Raw genomic sequence first — 11206 nt, 5'->3', positions numbered from 1 at the left:
TCCCTGTCACCGGTGTAGCATGTGCCTACCCTCTAGCCCATGAATAATTTTCCCATCACCAGACCTCTGTTACCATCCTAGATTGTTTGCTTGTTTTTATCAAGAAAACCTTTTCTTAATTTTTTACAACATTGAGCTCATACAATATTTTCCTTTTTTGAGTGACCAATTTCATTCAGGATAATGTCCTCCAGGTTCATTATCTTCACTGCAAGGTGTTTCACAGATTAATTGTTGTTTGTGAACATTACATAGTGTTCCATTGTTCTTGTAGTGGTTTTTTTTAATTCTTCTAATTTTTTTTTTTTGTGTGTGTGTGTGTTCTCCATGCTTTCCTTAATATTTCTGTTAATCATTTGAAAATACCTAATTATTCTTTTGGATTCTTTTTCAGTTAGTTCCATTACTTTTTCTTCCTGCAGATACTTTTTTCTGGCACTGCATCTTGGTCATTTGTTTGATCCATTTTCTTTTATTTCCTCATGTGAGCTAAAATTGTCTGTTGTTTCTGGGGCATTGTGGAGTTGTTGTATTTGTATTTAATTGATGATTGTATGTTGATGTGTTCTTACATTCTCACCAACTGCCTCTTGTGAGTGTAGTTGAAGAATGGAAGCATATACATTGTTTTCATACATACATATCAGTTTAGGGTGGATTTGGCTTGTGTTGGCTGATGTCTATCATTGATCAGGTAGTATAGGAGCTAGTGTTGGTTCTTTATCAGGGGGTAGACATGTAGAGAGTACAGTTGTGACTGGGCTATCCAGGTATGGTTGCTGTCTCCTTTCAGGTGACAATGAGAAAACCACTCCCATACACACATACAAGAAAACAAAATAAAATACACAAACAATTAGCTAACAATGAAAAGAGGAAAAAGAAATTCAAACAGGCAGTAACCAGAATAAAAGAATATAACAACTGTAAAGACAAAAAATAGATAGGGAAATGGAGCTACAGAATAGAAAAAATTAAAGAGTAAGTAAAAGGAAGAAATAATAATAATAATAAAAGCTTAAGAATATCTAAAAAGAGGAACTGGAACTATATAAGAGAAAAATAAGAGCAGAAATAAAATGAACAAATTAAAACAACAACAACAACAACAGAAAAACCAGTGAGAGGAGAGATGAAAATTGAAAGACAATGGAGAGTAGAAAAGAAAACTGAAAAGAAAAAAAAAAAAAGAAGAATAAGATAGGAGATGGGAAACAATAAAAGAAGGAAAAACAAAAGCAGAGACAGAAAGGATAAAGTTCAAGGAAATGGAAAGAGAAGAAAGGTGACAGAATGGGCAAACAAAAACAATGAAACAACAAAGGCAATACATCAAATCCAAAAGTAAAAGCAAAAATAACCCACAGTGCAACCATTGGACCCTGAGTGGAGACAATTCTGAGGATCTCTTGCAAACCAAGGAGCTCACAATGTGGGTATGAGAGGGATGTGATAGTGGAGTTTCTGGTCCTATGTGGAATTCCTATAGGTCTCAGTATTATTTAGGTTCAAGGTACTCAATCATGAAGGAGTTTTTGGAAGCCCTGGTTGGTTCTGGTTTCAGTGTCTTTTAGGACCACAGGGAGAAAAATTCAATCTGTAACAACCTTCTTATCAGATATACCTGCATATTAAAAACCATCGTGGAAGCAGCTGTCTGACAAGTGAAATTGCCCTGACCCGGTATAGGCTGGCTTTACTGACTATGGGAGATGAAATTTTCCTGTGTAGATATGGAAATTCTATCCTTCTCTAGGGAGAGCAATCTCATAGGATCTTGTTTTTATTCCTAAATTATCGTTCTCTGATAGTGATGTGTGTTCGTTGGATGATTGGTTGTTGTTGGGTTTTTTTGCACAACTTAAGGAGTAAATTTATGGTCATCTTAGCGATGATTATTTTTATTTGGAATATTTGGAAACATAAGGTTTATTCTGAACAATTATTCTACATGCATAAAAGGAAATCATTCTGATGCCAGAGAAAAGCAAGTGGCTTGAAGTAAGCTAGTTACAATAAGACATATAAAGAGAAGAGGGAGATGGAAAGAAGATCAACTATTGACTAGTCTTTCTTTTTTTAAAAATCTTGCTTCATGTTGCATTTAATAACTGTTTTATTGTGATTTGAGTGAAAGTTTGCCGTGCAAATTGGTTTTCCACTCAATAATTCATATACATCTTGTTTCATGACATTGACTGTAATCCCCACAATGTAACAGCACTCTTCCCACTTCCTCCCTATGTCTACCATTTCCCTTTGTCCTTCTTTCTTACCCCTCCTGCCCTCTGAATTTTATTTATTGGCAAATATTGCCCTTTTGGTCTTATATGGTTGATTATTTTAAGGGTTGTATGCTGGTGTGGTTGGCTGTTCAAACTTACCAGTCATTCCTTGGAAACCCCATACAGGGTCTCTGAGTCAGAACTGACTCCATGCCACTTAAAAACAACAATACTTGTGTGGCACTATAGGATAAGCTTAGGACTGCAAGGTTAGTTTGAACCACAAGGTCAGTAGTACAAACTCACCATTAGCTCCTGGGAAACCCCCTATACTGGGTCGCTGTGAATCAGAATCTACTTGACAGCACTTAACAACAACAACAACATATATACCTGGTGTTACCGTATATGTTATAGGCTTGTCTATTTAAAAAAATTTTTGTTTAATATCAAGACATATGTAATATCATGCGTGTAACACAAAATGTCCAAATACAATGAAGGAAAATATCCCCCATTACCACCACCACAATGCTCTTTGAATGTGCCTGTTGGAATGGAAAGGAGATTTAATCAATTTTACTATTGAGAAATTATGTTGGCATCTTATCATAGCCAATGCCCATATGCAGTCTCATTGTGGAGTGGATGTTTATATTGTTTCAAACAGTTCAGATCCAGCTTTGATAACCACACCTCTGTGTTTGTACAGCTCTCAGTAAGACTGTCTACATACAGCATTAATAACCATTAGAAGAGCATACCATGGGTTAAAACTATGGGATTTAAGGCTCAATCAACTAACAGAGCTCCAAAAGAATTTATGATTTTAAAACTCTAGAAATTATTCCCTTCAAAATGTCTAAAGACACAGCATGCCACAAACTTAAGACTTCTGTTTTTCCCTTCAAACAGAAACATTTCTCAAGTGTCTAGAATTCCTAGGAGGAATTTTTTCAGAGCTAGATAGATACTTCAGACTAGTCAAAGCCATCAGGCCTCTGAAGTAAGGGAATGGGAAAAGATAAGAACTGAAACCCTTTAACCAATAAAAGCAAGACAGTATAAGAATGTGGCTTTCTTGGCTCCAAAGTCTGAATCTTGGTGTGGCAATGAGTACTTGACTATTCCCTCCTAGCTTTATTGTAGTGGGACTGTCAGGGAAATCTTAACTAGAAAATAGGATTTGCTTACCTATCAGGTGTAAGCTTACAGGTACTCTGTTCATTTTGTATTTGTTCCAGTTTGTCTTTAGTCTGTTCCAATTCACCTTTCATTTTTTAGTAAAAACAAGTTCATCACTGAGTCTATCATGGTTGATATCATTAGCACAATGCTAGGCTTCTGGACTTGCTTGAGGTGCTGGCTTTGAGTAGTACACTCTTTGTCTCTTGTTCCTTGGTTGTTAGTCTCATTATAAAGATGTTTTCCTTGAATGCAGACTCTTGCTTATATTGCTTTAGTTTTTCTTTAGACTCCTTTAAGCCAGTTCCATCATTAATTAAGATCTGTGTATTTGTCCTCCAACTCTTGAACATGTGCTTCATAATTGGTTCCATCTTAAAATTTACTCATCTCACACCATAAGTTTGAAGTCTGTTTCATTCTGGTGAAACTTTTTGGAAAGAGGCTCTTCATTGGTCATCTTGAATCTCCAGAGATGGCCCACCACTCATCACACAGGCAGAGGCCATGTTTGCAATGAGACAGCTGGTCCCACCAGTCCTATAGACTTGTCTAGTGCTTGACTGAAAGTTGGGCAATGAGGGTGAGTTCAGTTCCAGACTTGAAAGATGTCTAAAGGCCATAGTCTTGAGGGTTCCATCAGTCTCTATGAGACCAGTAAGCTTGAACTTTTTTTTAATTTTGAGTTTTGTTCCACATTTTTCTCCCACTCTATCTGAGACCTTCTATTGTGAGACCAGTACTTGCAACTTGGCCAATCACAAGTTTTGAAGACTCTAGTTGTTACTCAGCAAAGTAGAATGTAGAACATTGTCTTTGTGGATTGTATTATTTGACTATCATTCTTAAAAGGAAATGTGAAGAGCAAAAAGAATGAACTGCTATTACATGCAATAATTATGTATGAATTTCACAGAAATAATATTGAGCAAAAGAAATGAAAAACTAAAGGATACATACAGCATGATTTCATGGTTCTGAAATTCATGAACAGGCAAAACTCATATATATGATAGAAGTTATAATAGTGGTTATCTTTGAAAAGTTTGCTGACTGAAAAAAGGCAAAAAGGAACTTTCTGGGGCATAGAAATGTTGTTTATCTTGATCTGGTTTTCAGTTACATGGAGATACACACACATACACATATAGTTGTTGTTAAGTGTTGTCTAGTCGGTTCTGAATAATAGCGACCCTGTATGGGATTTCCAAGGATTAGCTGGTAAGCTTGAACCGCCTACCTTGTGGTTCAAAGTGACTTTGCAATCTACCACATTAACTCACAGTGCCACACTAAGACTCTCTCACTATATATATGTGTGTGTGTGTGTATACATATATACACAAATGTAAATATATGTATATGTAAACATTTATATATGTAACATATGTATATATGTACTGATGTGGTGTGGTGCTGTGGGCTAATGCGTCAGACTGCAAAGTAATTTGAACTGCAAGGTCAGTGGTTCAAACTCACCAGCTGCTCCTTGGAAACCCTATACAGGGTTGCTATGGGTCAGAATCAACTCTATGGCACTTAACAACAACAACATATGTATGCACACATTTACTGGAGTCCTGGTGTGGCACTGCAACATAATACGTGGGACCACAAGGTTAGTTTGAACCACAAGGTCAGTGGTTCAAACCTACCAGTGGCTTTTCAGAAACCCTATAAGGGTCACTATGGGTCAGAACCAACCCAAAGGCACTTAACAACAACAATAAACATTTACTGGTCTGTTGACTTAAAATGTGTATATCTGAGTGTATGCATGCATAAGCAAAAAAAAAAAAAAGAAAATTGAAAGCAAGTAAAAGGAAATGTGGCATATACACTTGATACTAGACCACAGATCATCACACAAGACATCAGTAAAGATACTTTCCAAAAATTAGCTTTCAATTTTGTCTTTCTGATGGAATCATTGACTGTAACTTGAAGGGAAATTACTTCAAACGACCATCAAACATTGTGGCTGTTAGTCAAAAGGATCCATTGACTAATTTTGAAATTAACAATGGGAGGTTACTAAGACGTAGGGTAGCTCCTTCCACTACTCAACTGATTCTCATTAAATTACAAATAACATTTTTGGGAAAAACGACATCACCAATGAGTGACATTATTGTTGTTGTTGAGTACCATCGAGTCGATTCCGTCCCATAGTGACCCTGTATAGGGTTTTCAAGGAGCAACTGGTGAGTTTGAACCACCGACCTTGCAGTTCAAACAGCTTTGCAGTCTGGCACATTAAGCCACAGCACCACACCAGGACTCCATCAGTGACATTAGAGATATGCAGTTCACATTTGCACTCATAGAATATTTATTTCTAACACTGGTTCATTTAAAACCCAGAGAAATGTATGTTGTGTGTATATTTATTTTAGTATCAATAACTTATACTTCCATTCTGTCAACCAACTCTGAAAGATACTTCATCTGGAAAAACTGCATTAGCTGTGAAAAGGGCATTTCAATATTTAGAATGTAGTTGGCTTAAGAGGAAGATTCCCTCTGAAGCCACATATAGGCTGTGTATTTTTTTTTTTTTTTTAAATGGTTCAGCCTTTCAGAATTTTTGAAATCCATTTAGTCTGGAAATTACCAGGGTCTAGTTCAATCAAAAAATAACTTGGGTTGCTAAAGGGTACAAAAGCCATCAGAAGGGGAAAAAAAAATCAATTTTGAAGGCCTTACATAGCTCTCAGCATTGAAACCTGAAAGCTCACTGTCCATGAAAGGCAGCAGTTACAGCAGAAGCTTTCCCTCATAGCTGCACCCACCTGGATGGCTGCTCACTGCATTCATTTATTAGCACATTGGGGCTTGGATGTCTTAAGCATTTTTTTTTCTTTTTTTAACACACAAAAGTGTATCCAATTGCAAATTAAGCATTTACTTTAATATTTAGCATGAAAACAGTTTTGGCTTGAAATCCATCTCTAGCATGCTTATTATTGTCATCTGATAACAAGCTAATAATTGATATCTTTTATAAAATTCCTCTGAACATATAAGACAAGTTATAGTCTATCACTTAGAAAGTCTTCAGTATATTGATATTATTGGGGTCCTGGCATGGTGCTGTAGGATAAGCATTACACCACAAGGTCAGTTTGAACCACAAGATCAGCAATTCAAACTCACCAACCACTCCTTAGAAATGCTATAAAGGGTTACAACCAACTTGACAACACTTAGCAACAACAACATTGATATTATTACCCAGAGACTCATAACTGACTGTAGAGAAATCTGAATGTTGTTGACAAAGGTATAGCATACATTGTGCATTAATAATTCAGTCAGACGGGTCACATGCAACACATGGCATTGAGGTACAAAGCACTATAGAGACCTCAAGGACAATCCATTCAAACACTGTCCCACAAAGAACAAGATGGTGACACATTGAGACAGATGCCTAATACAACTAGCATAGCCACCTACTGCAATGCTTGAAATATAATGACACTCTATCTATATTCACTGAATGAATTAAAGATGGTATGTATCAAGTTATTGGAGCATAAATTGGGTACACTGAAGTTTAATTTGGGAATCTGGACAAAGTGTCTCCTCAGAAAGCATAATTGGTGAAATGAGGCTTAAAGATTTCCTAGAATTTTGCCAGACAAACCCCAGTAACTTGGTGGATAAATATGTGAGAAGCCACCAAGGACGTGGCCACAGGCCAAGTCAGATAGAACTACCACAAATGAATCAATCTTGCTGAATGTGTTGTTTTAAAAAAATCATAGGAAGAAATAAGACACGATGAAGTAAAGTTAGCAGAGAACAAATACTGGAGAACTGACACCATAAAACACGGCAGATAATAGAATAATCTGAAAGAAATAATAAAATGAGCGTTTTAAATGATCAAATAAAGGGATTCATAATTAGAATAATCACTATGAAAGATGACACCATGATAAAAGAACATGCTGTTATATTTAGGGGAATATAATCACAGCATCCATGCTCTAATACTGGTCCTACAGTGCCAGCAGGGCTCCTACATAGAACTAAAAATAAAAAAAAATAAAAACTCTATAGGAAACAATGTAGAATCATTGTAGAAATATTGAAATAAAAAATAGAAAACACAGTAATTGCAATTTTAAAAATGAAAATTACACTTTTTGAAATAAAGAACTTATTGAATGAGTTAAATTGCAGATTGTTGTTGTTGTTGTTGTTAAGTGCCGTCGAGTCGGTTCCGACCCATAGCAACCCTGTACAGGGTTTCCGAGGGTGTAAATCTTTACGGGGATTAGGAACAAATAAAAAGAGATCTAATGAACTAGACTAGATAATAAGCTTGAGAAAATGACTTAGTATGTCATACATTTAGTTGACTTGATAGAGTTTGAAATATGAAGGCTTTTTGTCTGTGAAGGGCTCCAGCAAGGAAGAGTTTAGTTCCATCTTGGACCTTGGTTTAAGTGATCAGATGTCAATTTTGTCTTGAGTGTCTCATGCAACTCTAATGGCAGAACTGCCCAAGTCAGAAGCAAAATATATGTAAAACCGGGTTTTAGGCCAGAACAGAAACTCCTTTACAGAAGCTTTCATGGACGCTTCCCTTAATGACTGAGGGGTCTCCATAGCCAGAGAACCTCAGAGACAGTCTGTAAGATTTCCTTATTTACAATAGTCCCCTTCCTGCTTGCACAGATGGGCATGTGTATATGATAAAGTGCTGCCATCAGTCATGGTGGCTGTGGGATGAGTCCCCTCTATTGGCTGTATCCTGTGAAAGATCACCACCTGGAGCTACAACTTTGGGTTTTCATCATGACATCAATGAAGATTTCCCTCACCTGGGTAATCTTTGTAAACTAAAGAAGTTTTTCTTGTGTTTACTAAGTTCTAAGACTTGTTTGGAGTCCTAGTGTGATGCTGTGGTTAATGAGCTGAACTGAAACACAAAAAGAACACATGAGCAGCCATGTAAGCTTGCTGGTGAACACGTTAGTCTCCTGGTGAGTAGAAGAGGAGGAAAGGTAGCAAAGAAAATATGGGCAAAGTTCAACAATGTTCCATAGACTCCCTTCAACCTGGAGCTGAGAGAGAGAAGAGGAAGGGCTAGTTGGTCCTGAGCCCATGGACAAGGACATAGCAATGAAGGGCTACAGCTGAGAGTGAAGCATCCAGCTGTATGAAGTGAGGGGAGATGCACAAGAATGCCCAAAATTGCAGACAGTGCCCATTTGAACTAGCTTTGAAGACTTGATGATCAGAACTTGATTTGCTGATGTTGTTGTTGTTAGGTGCCATTGAGTCAGTATCAACTCATAGCAATCCTGTGCACAACAGAATGAAGCACTGCCAGATCCTGGGCCAACCTAACAATTGTTGCCACACTTGAGTTCGTTGATGTTGCCACTTTGCCAATCCATCTCACATTTTCTCTGACCCTCCACTTTACCAAACATGATATCCTTCTCCAGCAACTGGTCCCTCCTGACAATATGTCTGAAGTATGAAAGACTAAGTTTGGCCATCCTGGCCTCCAAGAAGCACTCTGGCTGCACTTCTTCTAACATAGATCTGTTGGTTCTATTGACAGCCCATGGCACTTCAATATTCTCCTCCAAAACCATAACACAAAAGCATCAATTCTTCTAAGGTCTTCCTTAGTCACTGTTCAGATTTTGAATATGTATGAGGTTATTGAAAATACCATGGCTTGGGTCAGGCGTACCTTAGTCCTCAAGCTGACATCTTTGCTCTTCAACACTTTAAAAAGGTCTTGTGCAGCTGATTTGCCTAATGCAGTACATTATTTGATTTCTTGATAGCTGCTTCCTTGAGTGTTGATGGCTGATCCAAGAAGAATAAAGTCCTTGACAACTTCAATCTTTTCTCCCTTGATAGAAATGTTGTTTATTGATCCAGTGGTGAGGATTTTTGTTTTCTTTACATTGAGATGTAATCCATACTGAAGGCTGTGGTCTTAGATCTTCATCAGTAAATGTTTTAAGTCCTCTTCACCTTCAGCAATCAAGGTTGTATCTTTTGCATATCGCAGGTTTTTAATGAGTCTTCCTCAAATCTCAATGTCACATTTTCCTTCATGCTGGAGATCGCATGACTTAATTCTGCAAAATCAATGATTTGTTCATTTTAAATACCTTATTTAGACAGCATAAGAGATGATTATACATATGGACCTCACCAGATGGAATACACAGAAATCAAATTGACCACATCTGTGAAAAGAGACAATGGAAAAGCTCCATATCATCAGTCAAAATGAGGCCAGGGGCAGATTGTGGAAAAGACCATCAATTGCACATATGCAAATTCAAACTGAAGCTGAAGAAAATGAAAACAATTACATGAGAGCCAAAATATGACCTTGAATATATCCCACCTGAATTTAGAGATCATCTGAAGAACAGATTTGATACAATAAACACTGAAGACTGAAGACCAGAAGAGTTGTGGGATGACATCAAGAACAGCATACAGAAAGAAAGCAAAAAGTCATTAAGAAGGCAATAAAGGAGGAAAAGGTCAAAGTGGATTTCAGAAGAGGCACTGAAACTTGCTTTCCAGTGTAGAGATGCTAAAGCAGATGTAAGAGATGAGGAGGTACAAAAGCTGAACAGAAAATTTCAAAGGTCAGCCCAAGAAGACAAAGTCAAATATTACAAGGAAATGTGCAAAGATCTGGAGTCAGAAAATCAAAAGGGAAGACCACCCTCAACATTTCTCAAGCTGGGGGAACTAAAGAAACAATTCAAGCCTCGACTTTCGTTACTGAAGCATTCTCTGGGCAAATTACTGAATGATGCAGAAAGTATCAAAAGAAGATGAAATACTCAAAATCACTGTACCAAAAGGAAATGATTGATGTTCAACTGTTTCAAGAGGTAGCATATGATCAAGAGCCAGTGATAATGAAGGAGGAAGTCCAAGGTGCATTGAAGGAATTTGCAAAGAACAAGGTACCAGGAATTGATGGAATAAAAATTGAAATCTTTCAAGAAAGTGAAGTGGTACAGAAGGCACTCAGTTATCTTTCCAAGAAATTTGGAAGAAAATTATCTGGCCAACTGATTGGAAGAGATCCATATCTGTGCCCATTCCAAAGAGAGGTGATCCAATGGAATGTGGAAATCATTGGATAATATCTGATATCCCACACGAGTAAAGTTTTACAAAAGGTAATACAGAAACGGTTGCAAGATACTTTGACAGAGAACTTCCAGGGGTTCATGCCAGATTCAGAATAGGATGTGGCACGAGGGATGTCATTGCTGATGTCCAATGGATCTTGGCTGAAAGCAGAGAATATCAGAACGATGTTTACCTGTGCTTTATTTACTATGAAAAGACTTTCAATTGTGTGGATCATGACAATTTATGGACAACATTGTGAAGTATGAGTATTCTTGAACACTTAATTGTGCTCATGAGGAATTATACGTGGACCAAGAGGCAGTTGTTCCAACAGAACATGGGAACACTTAATGACTTAAAATGAAGAAAAATGTGTGACAGGGTTGTATTCTTTCACCATACTTATTCAACCTGTATGCTGAGCAAATAAACCAAGAAGCTGGGTTATATGAAGAAAAACTTGACTAGAGGAAGATTTAAAGAAAAAAAAGTATTTTTTTGAAAAAGGAAACAAGAGTAAATGGTTACAATTGATGAACTAGACCTATACTTATGGATATAGTAGCTCAAAATACCAACTGAAAGGGAAGGAGTCTTCATATCAAGGATCAATCCTATCTCCCTCTGTATATAGGGTTGATAGGGATGGCCAA

The 11206-nt window shown here is 37.2% G+C and overlaps 1 pseudogene; it reads right to left on the bottom strand.

The window, feature by feature from the left end:
* Positions 1-3415: 3415 nt before the first annotated feature.
* On the bottom strand, positions 3416-3870 carry LOC102840099 (annotated as a pseudogene).
* Between the last annotated feature and the right edge of the window lie 7336 nt (positions 3871-11206).

The sequence above is a fragment of the Chrysochloris asiatica genome, unplaced genomic scaffold (assembly GCF_000296735.1).
Source record: "Chrysochloris asiatica unplaced genomic scaffold, ChrAsi1.0 scaffold00087, whole genome shotgun sequence".
In the NCBI taxonomy this organism is placed as follows: domain Eukaryota; kingdom Metazoa; phylum Chordata; class Mammalia; order Afrosoricida; family Chrysochloridae; genus Chrysochloris; species Chrysochloris asiatica.
This window is presented reverse-complemented; position numbering and strand designations above follow the sequence as displayed.